The sequence below is a fragment of the Urocitellus parryii genome, chromosome 1 (genome assembly GCF_045843805.1).
Source record: "Urocitellus parryii isolate mUroPar1 chromosome 1, mUroPar1.hap1, whole genome shotgun sequence".
NCBI classification, from domain to species: domain Eukaryota; kingdom Metazoa; phylum Chordata; class Mammalia; order Rodentia; family Sciuridae; genus Urocitellus; species Urocitellus parryii.
This window is the reverse complement of record NC_135531.1, coordinates 6,652,224-6,671,835: the sequence shown is the minus strand read 5'-3', so window position 1 is coordinate 6,671,835 and position 19,612 is coordinate 6,652,224. Positions and strand designations below refer to the sequence as shown.

The 19,612-nt window shown below is 48.1% G+C and overlaps 1 protein-coding gene across 2 annotated transcripts in view; it reads right to left on the bottom strand.

Moving 5' to 3' along the window:
- Nucleotides 1-19,612, bottom strand: part of Adcy2 (adenylate cyclase 2) — a 375,018-nt gene that overhangs the window by 335,743 nt on the left and 19,663 nt on the right. The window lies entirely within an intron of this gene.

Genomic DNA, 19,612 nt, shown 5'->3' with positions numbered 1-19,612 from the left:
TCAGTATCTCTGTTATTCATGAAAGAACTCAGAAGCTGCACATGTGAGAGTCCCGGGGAAGTCATCTGGGGGCTGGGCTCACAGAACCACGGCCAGCCCCCAGGGGCCTCTGATCACCTGCCAGGCACTGTGCTAAGGACCTCCTCAGACCCTCTGAACTCCACTCTTGTGATGCTGACTTCACGGACAAGACACTGAGGACCAGTCACTGCCCTTGACCAGGGGCTCCTGGCCTGCTCTCAGTGACACTACAGGTGGCACCATCCCATGAATTGCCAGCCCCCGCTCCTAACCACCCTTCTTGCTCCTCAGTGGCGTGCATTCTGCCTGTGGTCTATGGAGAGCCGCTTGGCCTCCTAGAAGGGCCTCTAGGAGCCATGAGGGTGGGGGTGGGACTTAGCACTAGGGCAGCTGGAGGGGGTTGACAAAGACCACGAGGAAGCTGTGCCCTCCTGAGCCAGTCCCTTGGGGTATGCGTGGGCTGCTATGGAATGTGGGCATTCGGGGACAGTCCCGTCCTGATACGTTCTGAGGACACCCCTGGTCTGCGCTCTTGCAGCAATCTGCATGTGGAAGGTCAGCACTGGCCCTGCGGATGGCACCTGTGAAGCCCAACTGGCCCTTTACAGTCCTTTCCTTAAAACTGTCTGAGGGAAAGGAACATCCCCTGCTGAGCCTTCCTGGGGTCTTTCTATCTGGTTTCACACTCGGCCCCATCACAGAAGTGTCCCTAACAGGCTGCCCACACCTGGAACACTGTGCTTAGACTCTCTGTTACACTGTTGTCTTCAGGAGCCAAGAGAGGGCCCGGAGTGGCCGGTCACCTGATCTGCCTCTTTCCATCAATCTCTTGCCAACACACCAGCTGCTAAAGAGCAAAGGTGTCACCAAGGATACGGGGGATCACTCACGAAGGACACACTGACTTAGGGAACCTTGTTTTAATCCTGGAGTTCCGGATCCTTCACACAGACCTGGTCCTCCGATGCCACCATTGGACTGCCACATTTCAGTGCCGCTCAGCTCCTATGGGACAAACACACCTCACAGACATGCCTCGGCCGAAGCCCAGGTGGTCTCCGCACAGTAGGGAGCAAGTGGGAAAGACCAGAGTGGAGATGGTGAAGTCAGCCCATGCAATGCTGTTCGCACAGGTCAGTGTGGACATTGTCCTTGTCCACTCCTCCCAAGTGATGCTCGCAATACTTAGTCTGTGAAGTGGCCACAAATACTGAGTTAAAGGACACCGAACACCGAGTACAGGCCTGGGTTCCTGCACAGCCCTGATCTCAGCATTTTTATCTGCGCAGCAATATGTATCCTGGTTTTATGTGCGTTTCTGCTTCCAAATACCCAGCTGAATACCCACTGACTCAGTGACACAGGTCACTCTACCTGATGCTGAGAGAAGCTTACCTAACACACACATTTTCTTTTTGAGCTTAGGGACACTAGACGAGACTTCAGCCTGGTGCTTGGGACAGTTCTAAACAGCAAAATCATCCATGTAAAGCAGGGAAATGCAAAAGAGCAACACTAAATAGACCACGATGTGAGCTGAACAGGCACAAGAACACTTCCCTGCTCAGCTTTAGCTAGGAACGTGAGCTTCAGGTGACTCATTTTTTTAACCACTCTATGCCTATCTGTGAATGATCCCGACCACTGGTTTCAGAGGCACAAATCAATCTCAGAGAGTAGGCAAATTCACAAGTATGGAACCCACAAATAACGGGGTCAGTTATATTTCCATTCTGCGAGGGCTCTAGCCCAAAGCCCAGGAAAGGGTGCGGAGATCTCCCAGGGCATCCACAATTGTAGCAGTGGCTTCTTTCTGTCTGAGTTCAACTTTGCAAAGTCATTTCACTACTTGTTAGGGAAAAAAAATGTGCTCAGCAACCTGACACAGTTAATAATGATCCAGCGACTGCTGTCACATGATGCTAAACACAGACATCCCAGGATCATGGGTGAAGCCGGGGCCGTGTGTGTCCCTACTACTGACACACGTGAAAGATGTCCTAGGCTTGAAATAGAATTGTGCTCAAAACGAGAAAGAAACCTTAGCTGCTCTTGCAGTCATCAACATATTCTCCAATTACTTTCAGGGCACTGATTTCTCAATTGGAACGAATTAGAAATCTTCTTATACTCTTAAGAAAAAATATGTTCTTGAAATTAACAACTTTTATGCAATAGGAGTGTTTCTGGAGCTCAGAAATAAGCTCTTATGCCCTGAAATCTCCCTGTCGGCTACAGAGGCCAGGTGCTGCTGGCCTGGCCACAGGCAACTCCGATTATGCCCTGTGACTACAAGGACAGGTTCCCACACTGGCAGATACCAAGTCCTGAGCAGGGGCCAGTGGAAACCAGGTCCTGGCTCTCTACAAACAGGAGAAACAATTCTATCATTCTGAAAATATCCATCTTCTTCCCTCGGCCTCGCTGTATGTAGGAGAGCTTAAATCATTTCACTTGAGTGTGTCAGAGAGGCTGAAACAGACTCTGCAGAACCACCAGGCAATACCACCCAAGGCTGTTACCCAACATTGCCAAAACAGTGACCTCATACTACAGCAGTGGAAGTCCCCAGACTGCCGCAGCCTGAGTAGAGTATCAGGGACATTTCACAGTCCCATTTGATCTCATCTGGTCCTCAACACACCCAATGGAGCAGGGTTCCCAGGTTGCCCAACACCCAAAAGAAGGCATTTTGGTTAGCAGACAGGAGCATTCTTTTAGCAGTGATCCCATCACAAATTGGCATTCTGGATGGGAATGAATTAATTCTCCACAGTCAGATCATCCCTACAAAGCTACAAAAGGGATTCTGGACCCACGCAGACCTCCCACAGGACAGACGCCCAGGGAATCTTGGCTGCGATGACTGGCTCTTTATAACACAATGTGGGAGACACAACTCTGCAGAATCCCACTTCCACCTTGCACAGACTCGGGTCTCTGCTCCACTCTGCAAAGCTCACAGAGACAGACTACAGCGACAGAGAGGCCTTGTGGGGAACCAGCAGACAGCTCCCCCAGGTCTGCTGCGGCTTCCCCCGACAGACAGCCCTGGGGGTTTGTGCCACATCCCAGGAACACGCAGAGCCCCATGGCTCTTGCGTGACATGGGTGACTTTGAATTCTCAATAAGGAAATAAGTGAGTATCCATTGTCATAACAGACTCTGAGCTTCACCTTCTTCAAGGACACAGGGAAGGCAAAGGTGATTAGAAGGATAATAGTGACTGTTGAGTCCCCTCTGTGCCCCACACTAAGTGCTTCTGCTGCTAAACTATGCCCCGACCTAAAGAATGGATGATATATTCTCACCCTTTGTGAATCGGCTTTGTCCATCTGACTCTCACTGTTTCATTGAGTGAAAATTCTAGCATCGATGTACCCAGTTTTCATTCACCTGGAGGATGTGAGGATTCTCGTGGGTGTGCTACGAGACCTTCCCCGCCATTCCCACCCGCTTACTGAGGTGCACCTGACACACCGGGCAGTACCAACAGCAGGTGAAGTGTACCATTGGAAGAGTTCTGACTCACCCAAGTACCTGCAAAACTCCCACCATGGCCATGAGGGACAGCCGACACGTCACTCCTGCAAGTGTCCTGGTGCCCACTGGGCCTTGCACTCTCTGTCCTTGTCAACATTTTGTGCCATCAGTTTTCATCTTGAGGAAATCTGGTGGCATGTGGTGGTACCCACCTGCGTCTGAATCTGCACTTCCCAAGTGGCTAACAGTGCAGACCCTGCTTCCTGTGAATACCTGCCATCCATCTGTCTTCCCTGGTGAAGCCTTCCTGGAAGGTCCGGCCAGCTTTGGGTGGTGCTGTCTTCTTGTCCTTCAGTCGTTAGTCGGCTCTCTCTCCTTAGCACAAGTTCTTTGCCAGGTATGCTTTCTAAGTATTTTTCCCTGCCTGCAGCTTGCATTTTCTATTTCAAATCGAAATGATTTTAATAAGATCCTATTTACGAGAGTTCTTTGGTAGTTCATATTTTTAAATGTGTTCTATTTAAGAAATAGCTTTCTAACCCAAGGGATAAGAGCTCCCTCATGTTTTCTCCTAGAGGTTTAATAGTTCCAGATTGAACATGAAGTCTATGATCCATTTAATGTTGATGTTTATATATGGTATGAGGCATGGGTAGAAGTTTAATTTTCTCACAAGGCTATCCCATTTTTTCGGTAGTTATTTTTTAAAAGCATATACTTTCCCCATTGAGTTGGCTTGAAACATTGTCAAAAATAGACCACGATGTGTGGGGCTATTTCTAGACGGTCTAGGGTACCCCACTGCCTCGATGCCTGTCTTTGCACCAATGCCATATCATCTCCATTATAATAAGTTTATAATAAACTCTGAAATCCAAGAGGTCTTGGGTTTCAAAAAGAGAGGCTTGGAGCTTTGGTGGGATGCCACTGAGCATCTGGGTGGCAGATATGGAAAGAAGCAGAGTCTCAGTACGCTGAGTCTCTGGGTCCGGCAGAAGAATCTCTCTCCAGTCCTTCGTATTTTCAATCTCTCCAGTTGCTTGGTCCATAAGTTTTTCTCAACCATGTAGAACAACTTCCAGTGTAGAGGAGCTGTATGTATCTATTCAAATTCACCCCTAGGTATCTCATATTTTGATGCTATATTAAGTCCATTTCTTACTGGATGTCTGGTCTGTAAGAAAATCATTTACTCAGTCTCTCAACCTTGTAAACTGAAACCTCACTAAATGTATTTACTAGCCACATAGATATTATTTTTACAGGATTCTCAGCACAGACCAATACAGTCCAATACAAATATAATGCTATGTGTACCACATGTATGATTTTAAACTTTCTAGCAGCTATATTAAAAATAAGCAAAATGATAAACCAAAAGATGGCAAATTTAATCATTTCATTATGTGAAGAGTCAAAAATCATTAATGAAGCCAGGTGCAGTAGCACACTGAGTGTAATCCCAATAGCTCTAGAGGCTGAGATAGGAGGATCACAAGATGGAGGCCAGCCTCAGCAATTTTGCAAGGCCAAACTTAGGGAGACCCTGTCTCATAACAAAAAATAAAAAGGGCTGGGGATATGGCTCAGTGGTAAACTGACCCTGGATTAAATCCCTAGTACCCCCTAACAAACTATTAATAAAATTAGTTTAGATTCTGTCTTTTCATATGTCATCTTCAAAGTCAGTGTTACTACTTGGGGCACATCCAATTTTAAACACCACACTTGGAGTGCTCAGTAGCCACTCGTAGTTTGTGACTACACCACAGTCACCCACTGACAGGCAGACACACTGACTTCCTGATTTCTAATCTGAATGTCCTTGAGGCGAGTCGTTTTTTGCTTTTTTCTCTAGTCACCAGATTCAGCGCTGAAGGGCAGAGGACAGAGGGACCATCCTTATTTTATTCTCAATTGCAGATGACAACATCAGGTAGCTAAGTATCCTGAGCAACGATACAGTCCCTCCTCCACCCCGTCTTTCTCAGTTTGAAGTAATTCCTTTCTATTTCAGGTTGCTGGAGATGTGCTCGTGGACAGGTATTGAATCTTACCAAATGCCTCTTCATCTGCCAAAATGACGACTTACTGTACCTCCTGACATGATCCCTCAATTGGTAAATCACAAATGGACTTTGTAAGTATCAAATCAATTTTGCATTCTTGACAAAGGTTCCATTTGTTTATGCTGTATTATCTTCCATATTTATCTTTATATATATATGTGTGTATATATATATATATATATATATCTTATCCTTTATAAATTTCCTTTATATGAATTGCATGCACACATAAATTATCCTGTATATGAATATTTTTTAAAAACATATTGATGTAAGCGTATGTGTATATATGTGTGAATGTGTTGCTGGATTAAATCAAATTTACTACATTCAAATTAAAATTTTGTTTGGAATCTTTGTGTCTGTGTTCATGAAAAATACTCATTTATAATTTCCTTTCTTAGGAATGTCTTTGGTTTTGGCACCAGAATAATGAAGGCCCCACAATATGAGCTGAGAAATATTTCCTCTCTACTGTGTGGAATTTCTGAAGTATTGGGATTATTATTATTTGTTATTACAGACCAGGGAAGTCATTTGGGCCCAACGCTTTTTTTTATGTGAAGATAGTTAACTACTTATTCAAATTATTTTTCATACATAGGGCTATTCAGGTTATCTATTTTTTTCTTGGATGAACTTTGCTATTTTGTTTTTCAAGACATTTATTCATTCTGTCTACATTGTGGAATTCATTGGATAAAGTTGTTCTCAGTCTTATCATTCTTTGGGGTCTGTAGGATCTGTAATGATAACTCTCAAATTCCTAATGCTGATAATTTAACTTCTCTCTTTATTTCTGAGAAGTGTGGCTAGAGTTTTATGAATTTTTACTGATCTTCTCAAAGAATCAGTTTTGGTTTCATTGATTATTTCTATTGTCTTCTTGTTTAGAATTTCATTGTTTTCTGCTTCTTCTAATTCTTCTTCTTTCCTCTGATAATTCTCACTTCTTTATGTGACTTATTCAGATGGAAGATTAAGTTTTTGCTTTTAAAATTTATTTATATTTTTTATTTGTTCTTTTCAGATATACATGACTGTAGAGTGCATTCGACATGTTATACATGTGTGGAGTATGACTTATTTTACTTAGGATCCCATTCTTGTGGTTGTACCTCTTTGAAGCCTTCCTTCTTTTTAGTATAAACATTGAATATTATAAATTTCCACCTAAGCAGCACAGCTTTAGGAAATCTCACAAACTATTATACATGCTTCCATTTAATTGAGTTCAATACACTTTCTAATTTCTCTTGTAATTTTTTCTTGAACTCATGGGTTATTTAGAAGTTAGTTGCTAAGTTTCCAATTATTTATTGATTTTTCCTTATTACTTTATGTTATTGACTTCTAATTTAAGTCCATTGTGGCCAAAAAGCACACTTTGTATGGTAACAGCCTTCAGTAACTTCATGAAACTTTCATGGCCCAGAATGGGGTCTGTCTTGGCAACTGCTCCCTGTCCACTAACAAGACTATGAGGTGAACCATCCTTCAAATCCACGTGGACTTTCCAAATGTTCTGTATGTATTTACTGATCCTTCTTATTGTCCCATCAGTTACTGAAATCAAGGTGCCGAAGTCTGAGTAGGATGGTGCATTCCTGAGTATGTATTTGGAATCTCTCTCATGCAGGGAAGGAGTTTGAAACCTATAGATCCTCCTGATGCTCTGGCTCCCTCATCCTTAGGACATGTCCCTCTTCCTCACCGTAGCTGCTCTCAGGCTCAGGTGTGAGCACCAGGAATCACCCCACATGCACCTTCCCGGGGCCTTTTCTCTGACACTGGCACTTCCCTCTCATCCTGTGCCAATCGGTGTTATGCTGAGAAGAAGCCTCTGTGGTTTCTGCAGATCCTCTTCTCAGCTCCTTGGTATTTTGTCCTGATAATTCCAGCACCTTTGCCCTTCCAGGCTCAGACCTCCATTCATCCAACTCCGGGAGATGGCCTAGTGACTCCCAGGGCAGGAAGTGGGGCCACCTTAGAGTTCTTCTGTTCTCTTCTCCTCAAGGTTGATTCCTTTAGGATGCTTTTCCTGTCTTCAAGTGCTGTCTCTTGTATGCAGAGTGGCCCGCCAGCTGGGTCTCCACCCTGCACCATGCTTGGGTGTCGACATGCAGCCTCATTCCTACTTGAGAAGGGCGTTTCCATGCCCCTGGTTTCTGAAGAATGCTTATTCAGCTCAGCTTTGAATTAATTGGACAATAAAATTGCTAAAACCAACTTACCACAAAACAATTAAATGTAATGTAATTTGCACCTGTTCCTAGAATGGAATTTATTAATGGTCCCTCAGGAACAAAAGCTTCTCTTTAAAACAAAGCTGAATTTATAGAGAGCAGACAAAAACAATCATAAATCAAGTGCAGTACAGCCAAGACATTTATCTGGCAAAAGACTCTACCCTTAGCTCAAAATGTTTTGTTTTTTTTTTTTTAATTTTTGTTTTTTCTCCTCCAGCAGAGACAAGCACCCACTTAAAAACAACCACCTCGTTCCCTACCTCCTTTTTTCACGAATCGCCCTGGTTTGGAGCCTGCCCCTGCCCTCAGATGCTAGGTGTCAGGGAAGCAATTTCTTCCCTGAAGCAAAGTCACAAGACAAGGACAATCAGTGATCCTCAGGTCTCCAGAATTGCCACCAGCAGTTTACAGGTGACAGCTTCCACTAGAAACCCTTCAGCACTTCCAGTGCCCTATCCCCGTGACAGCAGAGGCAGGCCAGTCCCTGGGGTGGCACTGTGCCCTCTACAAGTCCAGGCTTGGAAGGGCCTGCCTTAGCTCTAAGGTTCTGCTGGCACCATTTTGAAATGCTTAAGAGCTCTGAACAGGTGCACCCAGCACTGTGCCCCTATCATAGGTAGCAGGTTTAGGGCACAGACAGGGTCTAGGTGTTAGATTTATGTCTGCAGGGCCTTCAAAAATAAGATTTCCACAATTTATATCACATCAGACCCTTGCTCGGGACTTGTGGCAGGTTAAACTGTGCCCTCCATCCCCCAAATGTGCACTGAAGCCCTGACCTTCATTACCTGAGCATGTGGCCTTATTTTGAAATAGGGTCATTGCAGACATCATTAGTTAAGATGAAGCCCTGCTGGCAGGGGGTGGCCTCTATTCCACCAAGATGGTGTCCCTATAGGAAAATGGACACTAAAGACAGATGCACAGTAAGAGCAGCAGACACGGGCTGGGGAAGGAGTCCCCATTCCAGAGGGAGAGGGCGCGTGGCCTCTGGTCTCAACAGCGAGCGCAGAATCAAGAGGCAGTTCCAGTGGTTCTGAGCCACCCACCCTGTGGCACATTGTCCTGTGAACTCTGGGACACGACTACAGTCCTGAACCATAGATACCACAAAGTGGCCTGTCACCTTGGGCCCTAATCGAGTTTGCTGCTCAGTGAAGCTCTTCTCTCCCAAACTCTGATGAGTCCCCATCATTGTCCCCATCATTGTCCCCATGTGTAGGGAAATCCAGAGACACCATGACATCCAAGTACAATACAAGTGCTGCAGCCAGGGTGGCAGCTCCAGGGCGTGTGGGGATTGGGCATGTTCCAGAGCACAGACATGCCAGTGTTCCCATGCTCATGGTGGTGCAGGAAAGATCTAGAAACAGGACAAATTTCACCCCAAGGCTGCTATTGTATGTATGACTGTGTCCCCTCCTTTGGAAGTCATTTGGGTGAACACAAGGGGCACAAGATGCTGAAATCAGGGAACATTTTTTTATCCCTTGTAAAATTTCAATGTTTCAGGAAAACACTATGAATTCCAGACTTTGGTCAAGACTCCTTGGTTGGCCCCCACGTTGCCTTTTCTGGAAGGCTCTGCTAGCTGCCCAAGGACCCCATTCACAAATGGGACCCATATTTTCAAGGCTTCAGAGAGCGTCCCGGGCCTCCCACCTCTCTGTCCTGTGAGAACAAGCCTTCTCTTCCTTTTGCTCATCCACCTGCATGGGGAGACACTGAGAAGGGTCACACTGGAAAAAGACCTCAGGGCTCACCAGACACAGAAGCCGCAGCAGCTAGATCTTGGACTTTCCATGCCCCAGAACTGTGCAAAACAAGTCTGTTATTTAGAAATCACTCCATCTGTGATGTGTTGCCGTAGTGCACCAAATGCACTGGGGCAAAGACCACAAAAGAGTCAAGATGGGAAGCCTGTGTTCTCCTGTAACCTCAGGAAAGACTTCATTCTGGATGCAACCCCTAGTTCGGGCTCGAGACTTTACAGGCAGAGAGGGTAGAGAATAATTGGCCAGAACAGTCTGAACGTACTAAATGGGCTTTCCTGATGAGGAACGTGCCCTCGGCACCTCATCTTCTCCCCCCACTTCCCAGGCCCCAGAACACACCTGCCTGTCCCTCTGGGTCTATGGAGCTGTCTTTGAGCTGGAGGTCAAGGATTTGGGGATCAGGAGCAAAGAGATGGCAAGCTGCAGCCCACAGAGCGGATTACAGTTGAAAAGACAAACACGGTGAGTTGATTAATTAAAACCTAGGCCTCTGTGAGTACCTGGGGCCAGTCTACAGATGAGAACCCTGCAGCTCAGCTGAGAAAGGCACTGTGGAAGTGCTGCCCACACAGTGGAGAGAGCCTCCGGGGCCACCCAGAATGGCACTCAAGCTGCCCCAGTGTTGATTCACCCCGGGTCCACCGCCTGCTGCCACATCTCCTCTGTGTGAGAGTCTTTACCGGATTTGAGGCACGTCCCCTGCTCCTTCCTGTATGACTTAGGTGAGGATGATGTTAGTGGCTGCTGAGAAAAGGAAATTTAAAATACAGAAAACCGGAGAAGCTAAGTGAGGTGTTGCTTAGCAACTCTTAATAGGAAAGAATTTAAACTCTGGATTTATTTTTTTCCTGAGAACTTGCTGCTCTAGCGGGGAGTCTAGAATTCACTCCCCTTCCTTCCGGCAGCTCCCCTGCCCACGGGCCTGGGTCCATCCACGCAGCCCCAGCCTGAGGACAAGTGCAGTGTGCTAGGTGCCTGGGCCCCGTGCATGCTTCACAGGACAGCAGCTTTCACTATTCTGCACAGGGTGGCTGGAATTCTGTGGCGGTCAGGCCTTTGGAAGTCATTTGGTGAACACAAGGGGCACAAGATGCTGAAGCCAGGGAACATTTTTTTATCCCTTGTAAAATTTCAGTGTTTGGGGGAAAACACTGCAAATTCCAGACTTTGGTCAAGACTCCTTGGTTGGCCCTCACGTTGCCTTTTCTGGAAGGCTCTGCTAGCTGCCCAAGTGCTGCCCACACAGAACTTTGCAGGCCCCCGGGAGGCCAGACAGCACCCAAGCAGGCCCTGCACGGATAGGCTGGGGACCTACGCACTGCACTTGGCTGGCCCCTGGGGAGTGAATGCCCCCCACGTCCCTTATGTCTGAAGGGTTTTCCCACAGGTAAGTACAGGGCCCAGAGCAGGCATAGGGTTACAAAAACAGACCCGGATGCAAAATTAGCATAAAGAGGTGACATTTTAAGGAATATGTTTGTAAGAATCCATTTATAATAACATGAAATTTCAGTTTCTGTATTAAAGTAATAATTGATTCCCAAACAATAATACACCCTCCTCTACTAACACATACACAGGTATTGTGGCTCCTTCAGTCAAATAAGTCCCGTCTCCCCTGATTGATTGGTTTGCAGAGTGGACCTGCCCCCCCGTGAGAGCACAGCTGGTGACTCAGAATGCTGACAGCTTTGGGCATATCTGAAGAAACAGCCCCCTCCCCATGAAGCTCTTCTGAACCAACAGTGGTTCTGCAAGAACAGTCCAGATGCCAACTATGTCCCTTCCACATCACACGGTACTCTGCTGTCTGCCTAGGCATGACAGGAGGAGGAGCCCCACGGTCGTGCATGACAAAGGGCATGCAGAGATAAAACAAGATGGTGCCACAATTTGCCAAGTTCAAATTTTGCTTCTCTTCCTAGCTGTGTGACTTTGTGGGAATTGCTTCACTTTTCTGGGCTTAGGTATTCTCATCAGTAAAATGAAAATAATAATAGCACTCCATGGGTTTGTGCAGATAAAGAAGTTATATGTGTCAAACAAGTAGCATTTGACCTAGGGAGGGCCGGGGAAGGTCTTCCACTGTCCTTGTGGAAGAGCAGCAAGCAGCCACCTTCAGTTATTCCTCAATTCTTTGCAGTGTGTTCACTCTGTGGTCAGGACTGTGCTGAACAGAACAGTAGAACAAAGTGCCTCCAAGGCCGCATGGTCTTTAAAATGCATCTTGGCCCGGCACGGTGGCACACGCCTGCAATTCCAGAGGCTCAGGAGGCTCAGGAAGATCCCAAGTTCAAGACCAGCCCCAGCAACTTAGTGAGGACCTAAGCAACTTAGTGAGACCCTATCTCAAAAATTAAAAGGGGCTGGGGATGTGGCTCAAAGCCCCTCTGGGTTCAATCGCTGGTACCAAGTTTTTTTTAAGTGCATATTGGACGTGAAGTTTGGGTTTGGGACTACAAAAGCACAGAGGTAAGAACTGAAAAGCAAGTCTAATCACTCAATAACAGCTTAACTCAGAAGCCCATCTTCAGGACCAAAGCCTTCTTCTGTTAAGAAAAGGCCAGAAGGAAATGAAGAGGAAGCAGATTACTCCAGAAACCCCAACAGAATTATCCACTGAAGCAAAACCAGGTCCAGGAAGCCCAGGTGAGGTCCTGGTGAACGCTGAGCTGTCTGCACGGCCAGGACAATTTCCACTGCGTCTGGTTAGGACCCAACAGTGGGGAGGAATCAGACTCACCACCTCCACACTCCGCAGCCAGAAATGTGTGGGATCTCAAAATAACTGCACTGCCAGCTGGGCCACCCGCTGGACTTCCCTGGGAGTCACAGGTCTCCTCAGCATGTGCTTCACCACCAAAAAAACAAAGAGCCTCATCTTCCTTGCAAACTGAAATGTCTTTGACCACTTTGTAGGTTTTCTCAGACGTGCACCTCCTCACACCATGTCCGAATCGCCCCCTGAGAAGCTGCCCTGCTGAGCAGCAGCACACAGAGGGTGTGAGGGCCCTGGGCGAGTCTCTAGGTGGCCTTTCCCCCTTCATCCCGTGCTCCTGGGCTCTTCCTGTGGAAAGTACATTCTTTAACACATTCCAAGAGCCACACCAGAGGAAGGGCAAGCCAGCATGACTGCTCCACTTCAAAGGCTCCCGGAGGCCTTGGTTTTCATTCATTCTCACCCATTTTCAATAAGAAGGAAGATGTTTGTGCACCGATGTCCTATTTTTGTAAAAAAATAAACACACGCTCACACTGAATGTCTGACTTCCTTTCAAGCAACAGGACAAAGAGAGTCTCTTCTTCCTGGAGCCGAACATCAGTCTCGGGATGGGTGGTGGTGACTTAGCCACTGTGCACGGTGACCTCAGCAGGGCCTCCACTGGAGAAGGAGTGGGGCTGCAGTGGGGCTGGAGTGGGGCTGGCAGGGGTCGAAGCTCTGGCTCTGCTGAACGGGCTCTTCAAAAAAGGGAAATTCAGAAAACCAGAGTCGGATGCAAATAGGACTGGGCTCCTCTCTCTGCAGGTGACCTTTCTGCCTGGCCTCTCCCAAATGAAGACAAGCTTCAGCCCTTGACCAACATGCCCTTCCTATCTCAGAAAATCATCTCAGAAGGAGGGTCCTAAGTCAGCAATCGTCAGCTGAGATGAAACAGCTTCCTTCTTCTTAGAAATTTGCTAAGTATCACTTAAAAGCTTAGAATTGAAGGTTTTTCTTCCAAGGATCAGGCAAGAAGGATGCACCCAATGTCTTTAACAGAGGAACCAAGAAGAAGCACTTTCCTCACAGGAACGGGCAGAGGTCAACCCACATCCATGAGCACACCAAGCCCACTGAGAAAGCCCTGGTAAATTTCCACAGCAATGCGGGTGGCCAGGACATGTATCTAAGTCCTGATGGACACCGGTCTGAAAGACCTTCCACAGATCCCTGCACACGTTTCCTTCCACAGTGATTTGGAGTATAAGGAACATGAATGTCAAGTGCATTACCAGACAAGCAGGGGAAATGAGTACAACGTGGCCCATGACAGAAGCACTGGCCACCCTCCAGGGGCACACTTGGGACAGCTCGTCCTCTGGTGAAATGAAACCTGCTCCACCCAGACATGCTCCAGTCCTAAGCCCCAGGACAAGTGGATGCAACTCCACTCAGAACCGATCTGGAGACAGGGTCTTTACATCAATCATGTGAACCGAGGACATTAGTGTGGCCCTGATCCAACCTGACTGGTATTCTTATAAGGAGGGGAGAAGAGAGAGGGACACACAGGTCACCCAGGGAAGGCAGAGGCAGAGACTGGAGTGGCCCATCTTCAAGCCACGGAGCATCAAGCCTTAGGCTGGACCCAGCAGGGAAGGTGCTGCCCCTCACCCAAGGGACACCTCCTCCCATACCTGATGTCACACTTGTGACCCCAGAGCTGGGAGACAGACATTTCTGCTGTTCTAAGCTGTGGGACACAATCAGATGGTACCACGTGACAGCAGCCCAGGAAACTGAAACAGACCACCCAGGATCTAAGGCTGCTCTTGGGAATAAGTGGGGTGCATAGGTACATCCTCTAGCTCCATGCCTCCTGCCCCTCTGGTCAACTGTTAGCCACCTCAGTGACACAGAGGAGCAGATCCTTTCTCCAAGCCATTCATCCTTCTTGATGAAGCCACTTCTGGTGGAACTGACTCTCAGGACACAGTCATCTCCTCCATGTCCCTGCCAGAGGCTCAGACAGGAATGGCTGCTGTGCTGTGGAGTGTATTGGACAGAAGGAGAAAAGAATCCATACACACTGTTGCTGGGCTCTTAAACACAAGCACCATCCCGCTGAGATCAGACAGAGAAGATGTCTCATATGCTCCTCGGCTGATTTGACTTCAAAATGGTTCAAGTGCATTTAAACCAAAGATGAAATGCAACTCCAGCCTCAGCGCCCAGCCTCCTGTCCACTTTCTCAGCGGGGAAGTGGGAGCCTGAGCAGAAGGCGTTTGCAGAGCAGCCCAAAGGCAGGCGGGAAAGACGTCTGTGTCAAACACAAACGCTGCCACTGAGCCGCCGGTCAAGAACCCAGCAGTGAGCTGTGCTGCTCCGACTGCACAAGGCGCTCCTGTGAAATCCTTCCCTTTCAGGAGGCAGCTACAGGGAGCAAATGTCAGCAGGGTGGAGTCCCCGTGCACAGGCAAAGGGACTTTCAAGATGGAGTTGGCAGGTACTGAACTAAAGTGCTGGGAAGTCCACAGACAGCCGAGGCCTCTGATGGCCTCTCTTGAGGTCTTTCCTTCTCCCCTCCTTTTTTCCTCTTTTCCCCAGTTACTATCAAGCCGTGTTGCTGACCGACTCCCAGCCTGACCCTGACACCTGCCTGCACCCTCTCAGGGTCACACACTGCAAAATCTGTCCTTTTGCCTGATGGAAACTGTCGACTCCACTCTTGCTTCACGTCCTGGCACCGCTGTGTGGCTGGACGGAGGGTGATTTCACACTGCACTGAGGGGTAGTGCTCTGACTCGGTTCTCCTAGCAGGTGGCGCTGGATCATTCTTTGTGGCGTGGGTTGCCATGTGCTTTGTAGGGTATTTATTTGTGACACTCCTGGTTTCTGCCCACCTGATGACAGTCACTCTGGCTGAGAACCACTGGTCTCTTGAGTGGAACTCACCTCTGGAGTCAGAGCCTGAGGTTCAACGTGCCTCATCAGCTTGGAAAGGGCTGGAGACTTCACCCCTGTGCCTAGGTCTCTGTGTCCCTAACGCAGGGTGGACATTGCCCTGCTCATGGCTATGGGAAGGTAGCACTCGGACTTGGCCCAGTACAACCCTGCGCCACGCATGTGCTGGCTGCCCATGGCCGTGTTCTCCTGGAGGCTGGGTGGATGGGAGCTACCCTCAGGGAGGTAGCCTTCATGCAGTGAGGCTGAAACCTCACCCACAGAGGGGTCTGGCCTGGCCTTGCGGCTGACAGGTGACCTAGGCCCTCGGAGTGTGTCAACTCTTGGGGGTGTCTTTGCCCCCTGGCCTGTGGCCCTGGGAAAGTGTCAATATGATCTCTGGAGGAGGCTCAGGGCCTTGAGACATCAGTGCTGCCCTCAGGGGACAAGAGTCTAAAAGTGTCGGCCTCGCCTTCAAAAGCTGGAGGATATAGCACAGCCCTGCAGGCTGTGAGCAGTCTGTGGAGCCAAATTCTGCAACCCAAAGCTCAGCTGAGCCTTCACAGTAGTTCATAACCCGCCTAACTCTGCTGGATGGCGAGTGGTCACTGAGGGCCCATGTCCATGGCATCTATGCGAAAGCCAGCCAGACAGCAGCTCCCAGTAACATGGCAGCAGAAGGCATCTTCCCTGAGCCCAGATCCCCACTCCCCTGAACAGCACAGGGAAAGCCGGGAATAGGAGGCGGGATTCCAACCTCCAGTGGAGGAACAGGGCTGGGTGCGTCCCTTTTCTGTCAAGGGAGAGAGAAGACCCACGACGTGAAGCACATTTTCCTCCAGCCAGGACAGTGGCCTGGAAGAGCTGTGACCACTGTGCCAGCCACAGCCTTTCCCAAGTGTCGTGCGGGGGAGAGCAGAGTGGGTAGTCACAGCTGTGATTCCAGGAATGCGCCCAGGCCACAGGCAGAGGCCACCCAACACAAGACCGACCGGCACAGGTGTCCAGGCTGAGCCGCTGCGTATAAGCTGGTTCTTCCTGAGCCCCAGAAGCCAGAGAAAGAACCCAATGGTTGGGGTCACGCACAGGGACAGAGATTTAAAAAAGAAAAAAAAACCACAAGATCAGCTTGGAAACAAAATTGCCAGGGAACAACACCATGGCTAATAGCAAAGAGGCTGGCCAAAAACTCTGCCCCTGAGAGAAATCACTCCTGAGGCAGCAGAGGCAAAATGACCATGAACGAGAGATTGTTTTAAAGCAGGTGAACAGCACCCAAACCCAGGCAAAACCAAAGCAAAAGAAAACATATCTTATAAAATCAAAAGAGAGGTAAAAATGGAATAAATGGACACGAATCATGAGCACAACAAGCCAGGAGCTGAAACACAGCATCCATTAAAGAACACATCAAAGGAGCAGCAGGCTCCTGGGAGAGGACGAGGCGGAAGGACAGTACAGCCCTGCCCCGAGGACACTTGTGTTCCTCAGCGCAGGCCACCTCGTACAAGTCGGGCTGAGCTGTGTGACTTGAGGCACTACGGAAAAGGTTGAGGGGGGTGAGGGATGGCGTATGATGGGGCGCCATATGGAGGTCACGGAAGGCTACCTCACAAAGGACCTGCGACTGTGGAAGAACCTTCCACCCAGGAGGGAAGGCTGCGTTCTGACCACTCAGCTCTATTATTATCACTAAAACAACGGGGCAAGCTTCTACCACTCAGGAACTGTGGAGGCTTCATTTGGGTTGGAAACAGAGCTGATGTCACTCTGCTCTTGCTCCTCCCTATGCCAGACCCCAGCCAACAAACGAGACAATGCTGCACTGCCTAAGAGGAGTGACGTCAGATTTGAAGGGGAGATAAAAATTCTGACATTCTGCAGATGACAATATTATGAGTATAAATAAACTGAGACTCTTAGATAAACCAGCAGAACTGGCAAGTGTCCACCAATATCACTGAATATAGGTTGATATTAAAAACCAATGGTTGGGCTGGGGATGTGGCTCAAGTGGTAGCACGCTCGCCTGGCATGTGCGGGGCCCTGGGTTCGATCCTCAGCACCACATAAAAATAAAGATTTTGTCTCCACTGAAAACTAAAAAATAAATATTAAAAAATTCTCTCTCTCTCTCTCTCTCTCTCTCTCTCTCTCTCTTAAAAAAATGGTAATAGCATAGGAGGCTGAGGCAGGAGGATCGAGTTTAAAGCTAGCCTCAGCAACTTAGCAACTTAATAAGGCCCTACCTCAAGATGCAATGTAAAATGGGCTGGGGATGTGTCTCAGTGGTTCAATGCCCCTGTGTTCAATTCACAGTACCAAAACAAAAAACAAAAAACAAAAAAAACCCAAAACGAAGAAGGGAAAAAATGGTATTCTTGTGCATCAACATGAACCAGTCAGAACAGGCAATTTAAAATTCTTATTTATAGAACAAGAAAATAATTTCACATGCCTAAGAATAAATCTAGGAAAAACTTCTACTGATTTTGTAAAGAAGAAAAAAGGTCTTTGAAGGATATGGAAGTCAACACATTTCTTAGAGAGATTTGCCCTGTCATTTGGTAAAATGATTCTCACAGAAGACAGCAAATCTCTGGATGTGTTTTATATTATCCCTTTTTAATTCCTAGGCTTTATATATCTTTCAAAGCAAAATTCAGAAATTCAATGTAATTTAAATCCAGATCCCAAGTGGACATGTCAGTGAACATGACAAACTGGTAATTCGTACAGAAAAGGAAGCTAAGAAAATGTGGAACCAGGAAGGGAATCTTGGCCTCCAGAGAGCGAGGCTTCTTATGATGCTGGCAAGTGCCGGTGAGAAGGTGCACTGGGCCAGGCGGCAGGGCTCACACAGCAAGCCCAGGCTCTCAGGGGTTCTGGGTGGGATTCCTGGGCACCAGGGTGAAGGTGCCCCTGTAGGACAGGTAAAGCCAGGACCTTGGGTTGTGAAGAAGAGAGGTGGGCACTGAGGTCGGGAGGCTGGGGCCAGGTGTGCTGGGCTTGGTTGGGACTGTGGTGAAGGACAGATGGTGCCACCCACAAATTCCTGCTCCTGATACGACACAGCATTTAGAGCCAAACAGACCAACTTGAGTCCACTCAGCCCAGCCCTGCCCTCTGAGGTAGAAATGGAGGCACATGGGCCGTGATGGCTCGGCAGAGGTCACAGGACAACCGACTGAGAGGCCCCCAGGAACCTCATCTCAGGGCTTAGTTGGGTGGTTTCTGACCGAAACACCGAGAACACTCTGCCTCTTGCACGGCCTGTGCCCTGCGCCTCCCCCTGAGCTCTCTCCTCCCTTGGCCTTGGCAATTCTTCCTCCTTGTTCTCATCTCCTCCTACTGGCTCCCCCTCCACCCATTTCTGGACTCTGTTTCTCTCTGACACCCTGGCGCCCGATGTCTGCACCAACCCCATGAAGCCCCCATGGGCTGCTCAGTTCACTCTCTCTCTGGACGGCTGCAAACCCGTGGCTTCACCTACAAGCTCTGAGCTGAAAGCTTGTCTACCCGTAGCTCCACTGGACTCTCCCTGGACAGCACACCATGTGACCAAGCTGCCAGATGGCCACATGGGGAGGACCACCACGGGAAACCCACTGGTTAGTCCACAGTCTGAAGGCAGGACGCCACCCAGACGGGGCGTTTTCTAAGCCGAGAGCCTCACCGAGGACCACAACAGACTGGTGGTCCCAACAGGAATGTGAAGCAGCCCTCTTCACAGCATGGGATCATGTTGCTAGAACGCAGTGTCACAGAAGTCTGTCTGTAAGGACGGCAACGGTCCTGGTCAGTTGGTTTAGGATAGAGTAGGGTTAGGGCTCCAGTCCCAAAGGGATTTGGAAACCTAGATGGGGCACTCAGGAAATAGAACCACGTCACCAAAGTTGGGCTCAAGACATAAAATAAGACTCAGCCAAGCGGCAGCTCAGCTAGTCAAACAGGGGACCATACAAGACCAGTCCAGCTCCCCAGCTGACAGCAGGATGGATTAGTCACAATGGACACTGAGTGCTCTCGGCCACCAGGCACCTCAAAAATGGCTATTTCAAAAGACTTTCTTCTCTGGGCCTGGCTTGATTCACTTTCATGTGGAGTAGAGGAATAAGATTCAGTGATGTATTTCATTGCATGCTAACCACAGTTAATGACAATAGGTTGTATATTTAAAAATTGCTAAAAGAGAAGATTTTAAATATTCTCAAACACAAAAAAATAAGTAGATGAGGTGTTCCATATGTTAATCAGCTTGATTTAATCAACCCACAAAGTACACATGCATCAAAACACCTCATTGCTCCCCATAAATATATACCATGATGTCGATTTAAAGGAATAATACAAAATTTTTTAAAAAATTT